The sequence below is a fragment of the Pseudorca crassidens genome, chromosome 13, assembly GCF_039906515.1.
Source record: "Pseudorca crassidens isolate mPseCra1 chromosome 13, mPseCra1.hap1, whole genome shotgun sequence".
NCBI lineage: Eukaryota > Metazoa > Chordata > Mammalia > Artiodactyla > Delphinidae > Pseudorca > Pseudorca crassidens.
Genome location: NC_090308.1, coordinates 78,970,651 through 78,985,926, shown reverse-complemented (window position 1 = coordinate 78,985,926; position 15,276 = coordinate 78,970,651). Strand labels below are relative to the sequence as shown.

General features: G+C 48.5%; 1 pseudogene; it reads right to left on the bottom strand.

Annotated features, from left to right (window-relative positions):
* Nucleotides 1-7,810: 7,810 nt before the first annotated feature.
* Nucleotides 7,811-14,753, bottom strand: LOC137204906 (uncharacterized; annotated as a pseudogene).
* Nucleotides 14,754-15,276: the final 523 nt, after the last annotated feature.

The window sequence follows — 15,276 nt, the reverse complement described above, 5'->3', positions numbered from 1 at the left end:
CCATCATGGTTTTGTTGCCTAGTTCAAGTCCAGTGCGCTCCGGGCTAAGCATCGGGGTCCAGGCTTCCCACACACTGTCACCGAATTTCTCAACTTCTCACCTGCTTGCATTTTTTTTTTTTTTTTAGCGAGGCCCATCTCTTTCCATTACTTGCTTCTACTTCCCCTTTCCTTTGCCTACAGTGGTGTGCCTACCTTCCAGCACCACCAAACCCTGCCCTGCCCGTGACCCCAGGAGCTAGGTACCCGCACCTTCCCCTGGGGGCAGCCCCCGTGCTCAAGGCAGCACATCACACGCAGCCCAGGTCAACAGATGCTTCTGCGTATCTGCATCTCCTCGCCGAGGCCTCCGGACCACATGCAACACCACCTCCTGCTTCCAGGACTCGGGGGAGGAAATGCGTCAGCCCCTCCCCAGGGGAGCTCTTCCCTTAGGGACGACTAATTCTCCTGCTCTGGATCCCAACCCCCTCCTTCCCCGTATCTGCGGCATCTCCCACTCAGTAACAGAAGTGAGCCTCTCCCATGACCAGCACGGCAAGAGCTCACCTTCCTCTTTCTTTCTCTCCACATCGCACCTTCTTTAGAACCAACGATTCATAGCGTACGTTGTATAAGGTACTTCTGTTTCCCCAGCATCCATCCACCAGCCAGCAAGACAGTCAGGCCCACGCCTGCCCACCCCCCCAGACAACCAGCTCCAGCCCTTCAGCATGACCTCCTGGAAGCACTTGCTGACCTCCCGGAAACACATGCAGTCAGCATCCCTCTTGGCTTCTCTGGGGCCGCCAACGCTGTGAACAGCCTGCCTTCCTTTTAAAACTGCCCCCCACCCCCGTTTGTCCCTGCTTCTCTGGAACAGTCCTCTCTATTCACTGTCCCAAGCTCCTTACTTTCCTTGCTTTGCGGTCAGTGCTCCAGATCCCACCCTTCTCTCCTCCCCTCACACCCTCCCCTGGTGGCCCCACCCGTGACCTCAGCTACTAACGCTGGGGTCCCACGCAGTCAGGGGTCTCCAGCCCTGAGCATCAGCTCTGAATGTCTCCCTTGGGCCCGAAGTCACCTCGGTCGGATGTCCCAGACAAACTTCTTGAGGGGGACATGTCACAATATCCCCCAAGCGTCTCCCGCCAGGCCACGCAGGCAGAAGGCGCTCAAGAACCCTGAATGGGTGAAAGTGTCCTGGTCTCTCTGGCCTTTTACTCAGTTTCAGCAGCTTCCAACCCCTAACTTCAGAGGTCTTTCTCTCAAGGAGGATGTGACCCTCAGCCTCGTCCACACTGTGTCACAGATTTGATCGGCTACTTCTCCCAAAGGTCTCTGGGCTTTTCCAAAGGGAAAGAAATTAATGGAATTAATGAATGCCAAATAGTGAGTAATCGTGTTTCTGCAGGACTGGGAGAAGAAGCCCCCTCACCCCCCGCCCCAGGCCTCAGCATCCTTCGCCTCTGTCCCTCCTCCATTGACGAATACACTGCCTCAGACCCCACGGATGGTACCCAGGCCTAGATTCTGCCCATTCACCAGGAGGCCTGATTACTCACACTTCCCTGGAGCTCCAAGGAGAAAAGGGGGTTTCGTCTCCCTTCCCTGCTCCCTGAGCCCCATGAAACCACATTCCAGCTCCCCAGCCCTCTTTATACCCTACCAATGCCAAGCCCATAGCCAGAGCTGGCCTACAGTCTGTGGATCCCAGACTTTAAAATAACTCATGAACACACTACTATATATAAAACAGGTAACCAACAAGGACCTACGATAGAGCACAGGGAACTCTACTCAATGTTTGTACTAACCTATAGGGGAAAAGAATCTGAAAAAGAATACATATATATGTGTAACTGAATCACTTTGCTGTGCACCTGAAACTAACACAACCTTGTAAATCACGTAAACTTCCAAAACAAGCTTAAAAAGTAGCAACTCATGCTGAGTGACTGCCCAGTGTTGAGCCAATAAGGGCTTTCCCAGGTGTTACCGAATTTAATCCTCACCACCTGACCACAGGTAACCTATCGGTTAGGATGGATTTGGCTGCGGGTATAAGAAAACCCGAGAACAGGGGCTTCCCTGGTGGCACAGTGGTTGAGAGTCCTCCTGCCGATGCAGGGATACGGGTTCGTGCCCCGGTCCGGGAAGATCCCACATGCTGCGGAGCGGCTGGGCCCGTGAGCCATGGCCGCTGAGCCTGCGCGTCCGGAGCCTGTGCTCCGCAACGGGAGAGGCCACAACAGTGAGAGGCCCGTGTACCGCAAAAAAAAAAAAAAAAAAAAAAAAAAAAAAAAAACCCGAGGACGTTGTATTATCCAGCATAACTGAAGATCAGGGTGGCTCCAGACAGAGCCGTTTGTTCAGTGACGTCGGGGTTCCGTCCTGCCTGCTTTCCCCCTGGTCTGGAGGAAAGTACTGGCGGATCCTCTCGCTGTCCACAAGGTGCCACCACAAGCGCCTTGATTACCTCGGGGGGGGGAGGGGCGCCAGCCCAGCGGGAGGTAAATCCTTTGCCGGCCCCTGATTAGACTAACGCAGGTCACACGCTCACTCCGGAACCTGGTAGCAGTCGCACCATGATTGGCTTAAACCATTCACACCCCCCTCTCTGGAGTCTATCCTCCCGGGTAGAGGATCTGGCAGCCAGGGAGGTTCTGGAATGGAGGGTTAAGAGCCTTACTAGTCAAGTTATTCATGACTTGAGAGACCTCAGGACCCTTTGCTCCCAGAAACATCCACCACGACCAATCCCAGCCCCTACGGCTGGCAATCTGGGGACAAGGCCCGAGCGCCCACCTCCCAGGCCGCTGGCGGGGGACCACTTTCTGCCTCCACCTGGACTCCCACCTTTCTCCTCTTGTCTGCCCTTTAAGGTCCAAGGGGACCCTGGGCTTCTAGGAGAGGACCTTTCCTAGAAGCCCCTGTTTTCATTCAACCCAGAGCAGCCTGAGGAAGTTCCAGGTCTAAGAGAAGCAGCTGTCTTTCCCGTTTGCTTCTCCTTCGCTGGCCCAGAAGCCCCTCGTGGGCCAGAGTTCATCCGAAGGAAGGAGCAGGGCACCAAAGTCTTTGCACACTGGGCCACTTGTTCTAGCGGATCTTTGCTGGTGGTCCACTTTCTTACACCCCGGGGGACTTATGGCCTTTGAGGGATAAGACCGGGCCACAAACGCCACCTCGTGTCAATGCCCTTCAGGTCTTTTTACCGATGTGGACCCAAAACTCCCCTCACGTCTCGACTGCCCTGGGAGAGCAAAATCCTTTTACTGCCAGAGCGAAACCTAAAGCGCCTAGAGCCAAACATTTCCTAAGTGGAAGCCTGAGAAGGCCGAAGGGAGACGGTGGCTCCCTCTCCGGCGGGACGAAAACAGGCCCGGCGGGTCCAGCGCGATGGGCGGCGGGGCGGCCAGGTCGGGCGGGCTCAGGGGCAGCTTCTGCGCAAACCGCAGCATCTCGCGTCTGCAGGGAGAGGGCGGGGGGACACTGGGACCCCAGGGCAGTCACCGCAGCCCGGGCCTCCCCTGCCCCAAACGCGTCTCCCGGGGTCTCCCCTCACTCCCCGAGGGCGCCCCCTTCTCCAGAGCTGGGGGAGCCCCCGGACGCCCAGCCAGGCTGGTGAGGCTGGTGATCCTCCAGGAAGCCGAGATGCCAGCGACTCTACCATCAAGTCCTCTGAGGTCGCCCACCTCGGGCCCGGCTTTGGGGATCCCAGCTCCCAAGCCTCCAGATCCTAAGGAACAACCACTGCCTGGACTCAGCCGGCCCCACGACGAGGACGTGCGTCAGGCCCGTGGCCGTGAAGCGCGCCTCCAGCCGGATGAGGGTCTGGCTGTGCGCCTCGATGATGCGGGCCAGGTCCGGGCCAGGTGGCCTGCGAGGCGGGCCAGGAGGACCAGTGCGGGGAGGTGAGGGGCGGGGAATGGGCTGGGACCACTCACCAAACATGAGCTTCCCCTGGCCCTCTTCTATGTAAAATTCCAGAGGAAAGGTACAGTTTTCGGGCACCATCCACCACGGCTTGATCTCCGTGTCCAGCTGCTCCCAGCCGATTCTGAAGAGGGCCAAGTCCAGGAACTTATCCCAGCAGGACTTAGGGAAACCTGCAAAGGCCCAGGGTCTGCCTAAATACTGCCTCTACACAACCCACCCTAGGGAGGGGTGACCTGGCCCTGCAGCTGCTCTCAAGAAAATCCACTCCAACTCATTATCTGCTCTTCACCAATCCCTTCATCCAAATTGGATTATCTGATCCGTGTTTGCCTCCCTGATGCCCAGGAATTCAAAAGTATCTTCATTCTAGGCACTTCCCTGGCGATCCAGTGGTTAAGAATCCGCCTTCCAATGCAAGGGATGCAGGTTCGATCCCTGGTGGGGGAACTAAGATCCCACATGCTGCAGGGCAGATAAGCCCGTGCGCCACAACTAGAGGTGCAAACTACAGAGCAATCCGCAACTAAGACCGGATGCAGCCAAAAATTAAATAAATAAATAAAAAGAAGAAGAAAAACAAATTTAAAAAAAATATATCTTCATTCTAGTCTGAACAGATCTTGGAGCAGATCTGCTGGGCGTGAACCAGGCCTGGGGTTGTGGGGTGGAAGGTTCTGGAATAGGGGTTTCCAAGTGGCCTCGCTGGGTCAGACAGACACTGCCGTAACAAAATCCCACGGGCTGTGGGCTTTCTCACAGTCCTGGAGGCGGAAAGTCCAAGACCAAGGCACCAGCAGATCTGGCGTCTGGTGAGACCTCCCTGGTTCGCAGGCAGCCTCCTTTCGGCTGTGTCCTGACGTGGCTAAAGGGGAGCGCAAGCTCTCCAGGGCCTCTTTTAGGAGGACATTCATCACCTTCATGATGAGGCTCCCTCCCAAAGCTTCACCTCTGAGACCATCGCCTCGGGGGTTTGGAACTCAGCGTATGCCTTGTGGGTGCACAAACCTTCAGACCGTAGGGTGCCACCTGCGGACCACACAGTAGCCTCATTTATTCTCCTGCATCAAGAGAGAGGAACACAGAGCCTCTTTATGGGATGGGTGGGAGGGAGCCTATCACAGGACTTGGCTGTATGAGTCTAAGGAGTGTTTAGAGAAGCAGAGGCCAGTTTTGTAAAAATGGGGCAATTTGTGGGACTTCCTGGTGGTCCAGTGGTAAGACTCCACGCTCCCAGTGCAGGGGGCTCAGGTTCCATCCCTGGTCGGGGAACTAGATCCCACACGCATGCCTCAACTAAGAGTCCGCGTGGTGTAACTAAGAGCCCACATGCTGCAACTAAGACCCAGCGCAGCCAAAATAAATAATTTTTTTTTTTTTTTTTTTTTTGCTGTACGCGGGCCCCTCACTGCTGTGGCCTCTCCCGTTGCGGAGCACAGGCTCTGGACACGCAGGGTCAGCGGCCATGGCTCACGGGCCCAGCCGCTCCGCGGCACGTGGGATCTTCCCGGACCAGGGCACGAACCCACGTCCCCTGCACCGGCAGGTGGACTCTCAACCACTGCGCCACCAGGGAAGCCCAATAAATAATTTTTTTTTAAAAAATGGGATAATTTGTGGTTATCTTGGCAATTCTTAGGAGGCAAGGATATCAATTGGTCTTTTTTTTTTTTTTTTTAGCCCTGCCACATGGCTAGTGGGATCGTAGTTCCCCAACCAGAGACTGAACCCAGGACCTTGGCAGTAAAAACCCTAACCACTGGGCCACCAGGGAATTCCCAGATTAATTCGTCTTGTTTGCAGGGTGTCGTTGTCTCTGCCTGGTTTCAAACCTAGTTACAGAGTAAGTGCTCTTTCCCCATCTGTTCCATCTCAATCACTGAGTGGTCTTGACTAGTGAAAATGTTCTGCAAGAGATGTTTATGTTTGGCAAGAAATGTTTGTTAGAGTTTATCTGCCAGCTTCCTGCTGCAACTTGTGGGTCTGTGTTTTCACTTTTCAGTCTCCCTTTTCGGCCTAAGGCAAAAAGACAGAAGACAAAGGACATTCATCTACAGGGTTCAGACCCACCATCCCATCATCAAAATCCATCCATCACACGGTTATTTGGAGAACATGGTCTGCGTCTCCACTACAGTTAGTTCCATGTGCCTTTGGTTGCAAGATGAGGTGATGAGTCATTTAAAAAGATCATGAGGGACTTCCCTGGCAGTCCAGTGGTTAGGGCTCCACGCTTCCACTGCAGGGGGCACAGGTTCAATCCCCGGTTGGGGAACTAAGAGCCCACAAAGCCGCACAGCACAGCCAAAAGAATAATAATAATTAAAATTTAAAGAGATCATGACTGCACAGTAGCACTTAAGACTGGACAGGATACAGATAATTACTAGAAACAAAGTGATTATCAATCCTATTCATAGGCTACCAAGGGAAGAGCCTAGATTTCAAAACCAGGCCATGAAATCGGGTCCTATTCCATCTGAATCTGTTCTAGAAAGCCAGGTCATCTTTCCTTTTAACCAACCACAAATGATTCTCCCTGACCAATCGTGAACCAGGGTAGCAAGCAGTGTTTGCTAACAAACGAAGCTCTTAGCTGGCCAAGAAGGAAACAAAGGCTGCGTAATTATCCATAACCAGAGACAAAGTGTGGACCACCTTTTCTACCACTGGAATGGGAGCACCCAGAACGGAGGTGAAGAGGGACTTGGTTATCTGGACAGGTCTCCTGCAAGCTCTGCTGAAGAGTCCATTCTTCCCTTGTTTTGCGTCTCTGAGTATCTATCTCAGAGAAGCAGTTTTCTGTAGGAGTAGGTGTTTTAAAATTGGAAAGTTTCTAAACGTTATTCTATATACGCAAGATAGGTTTTGGTAATAATCAGGTGAAGTCCTGGGGGCTTCCCTGGTGGCGCACTGGTTGGGAGTCCGCCTGCCGATGCAGGGGACACTGGTTCGTGCCCCGGTCCGGGAAGATCCCACGTGCCGTGGAGCGGCTGGGCCCGTGAGCCATGGCCGCTGAACCTGCACGTCCGGAGCCTGTGCTCCGCAACGGGAGAGGACGCAAGAGTGAGAGGCCCACGCACCACAGTGAAGAGTGGCCCCTGCTCGCCGCAACTAGAGAGGGCCCTCGCACAGAAACGAAGACCCAACACACCCCAAAATAAATAAATAAATAAATAAATTTATTTTTTAAAAAAATAATAATAATCAGGTGAAGTCCTGTTGTCCACATAAGAAGAGTACCTTATGCAGCCACCACGGAGAACAGGATGGAGGTTTCTTAAAAAACTAAAAATAGAGCTACCATACGATCCAGGATTCAGTTATACATATATACATTATTTTCTTTCATAATTGAGATTTTATTGATCAGTACACAGACATTTCAATTTGTTGGGTTTTTTGTTTGTTTTGTTTTGTTTTTAATTTTTTGGCCATGCTGCGCGGCATGCAGGATCTTAGTTCCCTGACAAGGGATGGAACCCATGCCCCCTGCAGTGGAAGCGTAGAGTCTTAACCACTGGACCACCAGGGAAGTCCCAGACATTTCAATCTGTAGACAATACTTAACATAGGTATGAAAAATCTAAAAAATCATGTAGTTGTGATTCTTTTCTGAACAGTTATTCCAGTGACTTTCCAGCTTAAAATTTGGAAGCAAATTTTCCTTAACAGGATATCAAGTACCAATATCTTCAAATATGGATACACCGTTACATCATAAATCTCACTAATACACAAGTTAATATCATACACACTGCATACTCAACAGTGTCAATTGTTCGCAGCACATTAACAAAGTTACTAGGAAAGGTGGACTACCAGGACCAAAGATGTTACAGAGTGCACAGAATTCTGCCCAGGAGGGCCAAAGTCAAGGAGTGAGCGGTTTGCTTTAGGAAACAATTCTACCAAAAACAACACGGGAAGCGAAGCAATATAAAGTGTCCAAGACATTAAATGCATAACTGACTCCACACTGCCGTTTAGTGTGCTTTGTATTATAGGATATAAAAGCTACCACCCATCTATGGAATGTTAGGCTGACACCCAAGACAATCAAAGCCTCCCGTATTAAATATCCCACTATTTTCTGGTTGTACCAAAAAACAAACAACCAGCAAATGATTTCACCTCGTTAAGAAAAGCATTTACACTTAAAAAAATGGGATGAGGTGGGATAGCCTCCTTTTCAAAAACGTTTCTAGAGCTCCTAATAAGCTTGCATTTACAAAATCGTTGCTAAAAATCTTCCTCTGGATCGTGCAAGAAGGGAGACAGGGACCGCTGATAGGACCGGGTGTGTGGTATTAATCAGACTCGGCTTCTTTCCCTCGTGCTTCGTCAGAGGCCGGGCTGTAATCGTTTTTAGTTCCAAAGTTTTCTGCAGGTAAGTCTTCTTTAGTCTCCTGGTTAGCCACTTCGGCCTGTTTTCCCTTTGCTCCCCTTTTCCCTTTTGTTTGCCCTTCCTTGTCTGAAGATTTATCCTCTTGCGCCGCCCTTTTTGGCTTTGGTTCCACTCTTGCAGGAGCCGGTTTAGCTGACCACCTCACCGATCTCCTTCGCCGCCCCCTGGGGGAGCTGACCCTGCTCTTGGGCGTCCTGGTGGGGGGGGGGGGGGCGGGCGCCTGCGGGGTGCCCGCTGGCAGGCGTGGCGCCCGGGCTGCTGGCCGCTGCCACTCCTCCTACGCCCCAACCCCAGCTGCTGGGACCTGCCTATACATTCTTTTTCACATGCTTTTCCCTTATGGTTTATCACAGGGTATTGAATAGAGTTCCCTGTGCTCTACAGCAGGACCTTGTTGTTGATCCATCCTACGTATGATACTTTGCATCTGCTAACCCCAGACTCCCACTCCATCCCCCCTCCCCCCTCCCCCTCGGCAACCACATGTCAGTTCTCTATGTCTGGAAGTCTGTTTCTGTTTCATAGATAAGTTCATTTGTGTCATATTTTCGATTCCTCATATAAGTGATGTCATATGATATTTGTCTTTCTCTGTCTGACTTACTTCACTTAGTATGAGCATCTCCAGGTCCATCCATGTTGCTGCAAATGGCATTATTTCATTCTTTTTCATGGCTGAGTAATATTCCATTGTATATATATGTACCACATCTTTATCCACTCATCTGTCGATGGACGTTTAGGTTGTTTCCATGTCCTGGCTATTGTAAATAGTGCTGCTATGAACATAGGGGTGCACGTATCTTTTCAAATTAGAGTTTTCTCCAGATATATGCCTAGGAGTGGGATTGCTGGGTCATATGACAGCTCTGTTTTTAGTTTTCTGAGGAACCTCCATACTGTTCTCCATACTGGATGCACCAATTTACATTCCTACCAACAGTGCAGAAGGGCTCCCTTTTCTCCACACCCTACAGAGGATTCAGTTTAAATGTGTATAGGTGACCCCGCTTCATGACACTTCACTTTATTGAGCTTCACAGATATTGCATTTTCTACAAATTGAAGGTCTGTGGCAACTCTGCGTGGGTCAAGTCTGCCGGCACCATTCTTCCAACAGCATTTGCTCACTTTGTGTCTTTGTGTCACTCTTCAGCAATCTTCACAGCACTCCAAATTTTTTCATTACTATTATATTTGTTGCAGTGACCTCTAATCTATCATTATTTGGGGGCTCCAAGAACTGCACTCATACGAGCTGGCAAACTTAATAAATGTTGTGTGTGTTCTGACTGCTCCGTCGACCGGCCGTTCCTACATCTCCCTCCCTCTCCTCAGGCCTCCCTGTTCCCTGAGAGACACGATATTGAAATTAGGCCCATTAACCTCCCTACAATGGCTTCCAAGTGTTCAAGTGAATGGAAGAGCTGCACGTCTCTCAGTATACATCAAGAGCTAGAAATGATGAGGCTTAGTGAGGAAAGCCGAGACAGGCTGAAAGCTGGGCCTTTTGCACCGAACAGCCACGTTGTGAATGCAAAGGACAAGTTCCTGAAGGAAATGAAAAATGCTGCTCCAGTGAACACACGGATGATAAGGAAGAGAAACAGCCTTAGGGCTGATATGGAGGAAGTTTTAGTGTCTGGACAGAAGATCAAACCAGCCACAACATTCCCTTAAGCCAAAGCCTAATCCAGAGCAAGGCTCTAACTCTCTTTAACTCCCTAAAGGCTGAGAGAGATGAGGAAGCTGCAGAAGCAAAGTCTGAAGCCAGCAGAGGCTGGTCCATGAGGCTGAAGGAAAGGAGCCGTCTCCATAACAACGAAGTGCAAGGGGAAGCAGCACGTGCTGATGCAGAAGCTGCAGCAAGTTATCCAGAAGATCCGGCTGAGATAATTCATGAGGGTGAACAGATTTTCAAGGTAGACGAAACAGCCTTCTATTGGAAGAAGATGCCATCTAGGACTTTCATAGCTGGAGAGGAGAAGTCACTGCCAGGCTATGAAGCTTCAAAGGGCAGGCTGACTCTCCTGTTAGGAGCTAATGCAGCTGGCGACTTTAGGTGGAAGCCAATGCTCATCTACCGTTCCAAAAATCCTAGAGCCCTTAAGAATTATGCTAAATCTCCTCTGCCTGTGCTCTATAAATGGGACAAAAAAGCCTGCATGACAGCACATCTGTTTACAATATGATTTACTAAATATTGTAAGCTCACTGTTGAGACCTACTGCTCAGAAAAAAAAGATTCCTTTCAATGTATTACTGCTCGTTGACAGTGCACCTGATCACCCCAGAGCTCTGATGGAGACGGACGAGATTCATGTCGTTTTCATGCCAGGTAATATAACATCCATTCTGCAGCCCGCAGATCAAGGAGTCATTTGATTTTAAGTCTCATTATTTAAGAAATACATTTCACTGGGCTTCCCTGGTGGCGCAGTGGTTAAGAATCCACCTGCCAATGCAGGGGACACGGGTTTGAGCCCTGGTCCAGGAAGATCCCACAGGCCGTGGAGCAACTAAGCCCGTGCGCCACAACTACTGAGCCCACGAGCCGCAACTACTGAAGCCCGCGTGCCTAGAGCCCGTGCTCCGCAACAAGAGAAGCCACCGCAATGAGAAGCCCCACACCACAACGAAGAGTAGCCCCCGCTCGCCGCAACTAGAGAAAGCCCACACACAGCGACGAAGACCCAACGCAGCCAAAAATTAATTAATTAATTTAAAAAAAGAAAAGAAATACCTTTCGCAAGGCTACAGATGCCATAGATAGTGATTCCTCTGATGAATCTGAACAAAGTCAATTGAAAACCTTCTGGAAAGTATTCTCCATCCTAGATGCCATTAAGAACAGAACATTTGTGATTCATGGGAAGAATCACACTAATCAACATTAACAAGAGTTTGGAAGAAGTTGATTCCATCCCTCATGGATGACATGGAAGGGTTCAGACTCCAGTGGAGGAAGGAACTACAGATGTGGTGGAAACAGCAGGAGAGCTAGAATCAGAAGTGGAGACTGAAGATGTGACCGAATTGCTGCAGTCTCAGGATAAAACCTGAATGGATGCGGAGTTGCTTCTTATGGATGAGCAGAGAAAGTGGTTTCTTGAGATGGAATCTACTCCTGGTGAAGATGCTGTGAAGATCGCTGAAATGACAACAAAATACAAAATGACAACAAAATATTTCAAACGAGATTTTTTTATGCTTTATCAACATAAACTGTGTTGATAAAGCAGTGGTAGAACTTGAGAGAAACGACTCCAATTTTGAAAGAAGTTCTACTATGGGTGAGATGCTATCAAACTGCGCTGCATGCTACAAAGAAACTGTTCCTGAAAGGAAGAGTCAATCCACATGGCAAACGTCACCGTGGTCTTATTTTAGAAACTGCCCCAGCTGCCCCGACCTTTGGCAACCATCACCCTGATCAGTCAGCAGCCACCAGCATGGAGGCAGGACCTTCTACCAGCAAAAAGATTAAGACTCATTGAAGGCTGGGATGATGTTAGCAGTTTTTAGCAATTTAGTATTTTTAATTAAGGGATGTACATTTTTTTAGATATAATGCTATTGCACACTTAATAGACTACAGTGTAGTCTAAACATAACTTTTATATGCACTGGGAAACGAAAATATTCATGTGACGTTTTATTGCGATATTCACTTTATTGCAGTGGTCTGGACCCAAACCCCCAATATCTCGGAGGTGTGCCTGTAGATCTGTGAAAGAGTCGTGAAACCTTTCCGTTCACCACTAGGGGGCACCAAAGGACAATGACAATAGCACAAAATGAAAAAGGGTGGCGCTGTTACCAAAGATGTATCTTGTTTTCTTGTCTGGAGTTGAAGTTAACTACTTCACGTCATTGTTGGGTTCAGGGCGGGACAAAATATGCCATCATGGCATGTTGACTGTTTTGAATTAAAGTAATTTAAGAAAGAGCTGAGGCAAGAGGGAAATTTTGACCCTCCTGTCTCCCTGGAAGCAGAAAACAAATCTCCCCTGTGAGAGGTGGATTCCTTGCCTGCGGGGTAGAAGGGCACCCTTATCACCAGCGATGGGGAACTGGGGTTCGAGAAACCTGTATAAACACACCTTGTTGCTCCTTTACTACCCAAACCCAAACTCTGTTTAGATTCTTCACTAACTGAGCATCCAAAGCTTTCTTTTCGCTGTCAATTTCTCACAGAGTTATTGTTTCTTTGTCTAAAAATTATAAAAGCTGCCTCTCTGGCCACTGCCGAGGTCCCGTTTCTACGAGACCTCAGTGGCACAATTAAAATGTGTTTCTTTTTCTTCTGTTATTATGTCTTGTGTCGATTTTATTATTAGTCCAGCCACAAGAACTCAAGAGGGATAGAAGGGGAAATCTCCCCTCTCTAGCATCATCATTGGCTTGATCTGAAGCTCTTGGGCTGGTAGTTCTCCTCCAAAGGTCATTTACTTCTGGACAATACATAAGGATGCTGTAACGTTTCCCAATAAAATCCTTTCAATCAAGGCAATGATAGTTTTTCTCCTGATTTTTAAAAGTTCAGTCTCTTTCAAAAGAGTAAATTTCCAAGTTTCCAATCATGTGGAGGCTGAATAGGTGGATATTTGGGGAAGCTTGCTTATACCTATTGATGATAAAACTGGACACATCATAGAAGTCCTCTGTAATACCTAGAACTGTAAGCGTGCAATGTGGCAGGGTCCACAGTCAGAAGTGGTTTCCTAAATGCATGGGTTACTCTATGTGATAGGGACAGAGTAAAGGGACAAAGTAGTTGATTAAGTAGTTAATCCCACTAGGGGACTGCAGGTAAAGAAAGAAGTATGGGACACCCCTGTAAGTTAATGATTACTCAAGAAAGCAGGTTTTGGAAGAAATAGACAAATTCTTAGAAAGGTATAACCTTCCAAGACTGAACCAGGAAGAAATAGAAAATATGAACAGACCAATCGCAAGTAATGAAATTGAAACTGTGATTAAAAATCTTCCAACAAACAAAAGTCCAGGACCAGATGGCTTCACAGGTGAATTCTAACAAACATTTAGAGAAGAGCTAACACCCATCCTTCTCAAACTCTTCCAAAAAATTGCAGAGGAAGGAACACTCCCAAACTCGTTCTATGAAGCCACCATCACCCTGATACCAAAACCAGACAAAGATACTACAAAAAAAGAAAATTACAGACCAGTATCACTGATGAATATAGATGCAAAAATCCTCAACAAAATACCAGCAACCAGAATCCAACAACACATTAAAAGGATCATACACCCTGATAAAGCGGGGTTTATCCCAGGAATGCAAGGATTCTTCAGTATACACAAAGCAAATTTTAGGATTACTTGTTCTAGTTCTGTGAAAAAAGTGCTGGGTACTTTGATAGGAATTCTATTAAATCTGTAGATTGCCTTGGGTTAGTATTTTAACGATATTAATTCTTCCACACCACGAACACGGTATATTTTTCCATCTGTTCGTGTCATCTTCAATGTCATCAGGGTATTATAGATTTCCAAGTACGGGTCTTTTATCTCCTTAGGTAGGGTTATTCCTAGGTATTTTATTCTTTTCAATGCGATAGTGAGATTGTTTCTTTAATTCCTCTTTTGGATAGTTTGTTGTTAGTGTCAGTTCATCTTTTAACACATTGATGAACCAACATCTATAATTACTAGGAACTAAAGTCCACACTTTATTCGGATTTCCTTAGTTTTCACCTACTGTTCTTTTCCTGTTCTGGGGTCCTGTATTATGTTTAATCACGTCACCGTAGGCTCCTCTTGGCTGTTGTAGTTCCTTAGACTTTCCTTGTTTTTTACCTTGACAGTTTTAAGGAGCACTGGTCAGGTATGTTATGAGATGCCCCTCTATTGACATGCGTCTGATTCTTTCCTCATGATTAGACTGGAGTTTTGAGTTTGGGGAAAGAAGCTGGAGAGGTGATGTACCATCCCATCATATCAAAGGTGTGTACAATTAACCTGACTTCACTCTCCGTGGTGACCTTGATCACTGTAGCCAACGTAGGCTTGTCAGGTTTCTGCACTGGAAAGCTACACTCAAACACCCTTCCAGACCCACAGTCTTGGAAGTCAGTCACTCTGTGCAGCCCACACCTAATTAAAACACAAGGAGTCAGGTTCCACCTCCTGGAGGGCAGAGTATCTGCATGAATTACTTAGAATTTTTCTGCATGGGAAGTTTGTCTATTCTCCCTGGCTTATTTATTCAGTCATTTATTTGTATCAATATGGACTCATGTCTCACTAATATTTTTAAAGAACCAGGTTCTGGCTTTGCTTTTCCTAGTGTTTTGTATTCCACGGGCTTCTGCTCTAACCGCTTTATTTCCTTAGCTGTTGTTTCCTTAAGATGATTCTGTTTTCTCTAATTTTGGGAGTTGAACATTTACCTCATTTGTTTCATTCTTTCCGATAACTGTAGTATGAGAAGGGGTCAGCAAGTTTCCTCCCCAGCTCCCTCCACCCACCCAGGCATCCTCTCCAGGGCTCTGGAAACACTGCTAGGCTTGGGTGTGAGACTCCAAGTCTGCTCCCATGGCTGCCGTTTCTCTAGGGATGTGAGCTGCTCCACCCTCCTGACCGACCTCTTCAAGAATGCTTTGCATTATATAAACATCCCACTCCCTTCAAATGTCCATGGGGCTTGCTTTGCCATAGAAAGACAACGAGTTACTTGCGCAGGCCCAGCGGCCATGGCTCACGGGCCCAGCGGCCATGGCTCACGGGCCCAGCTGCTCTACGGCACGTGGGATCTTCCCGGACTGGGGTACGAACCCGTGTCCCCTGCATCGGCAGGCGGACTCTCAACCACTGAGCCACCAGGGAAGCCCCCCCACCCCCCTATTATTTTTAAGAGAAGTATGGCATTTCCAAATGTGGTCAATTCCTAGTCCCGAGAGCTGATCCCAGAGGTAGCCACCAGATGG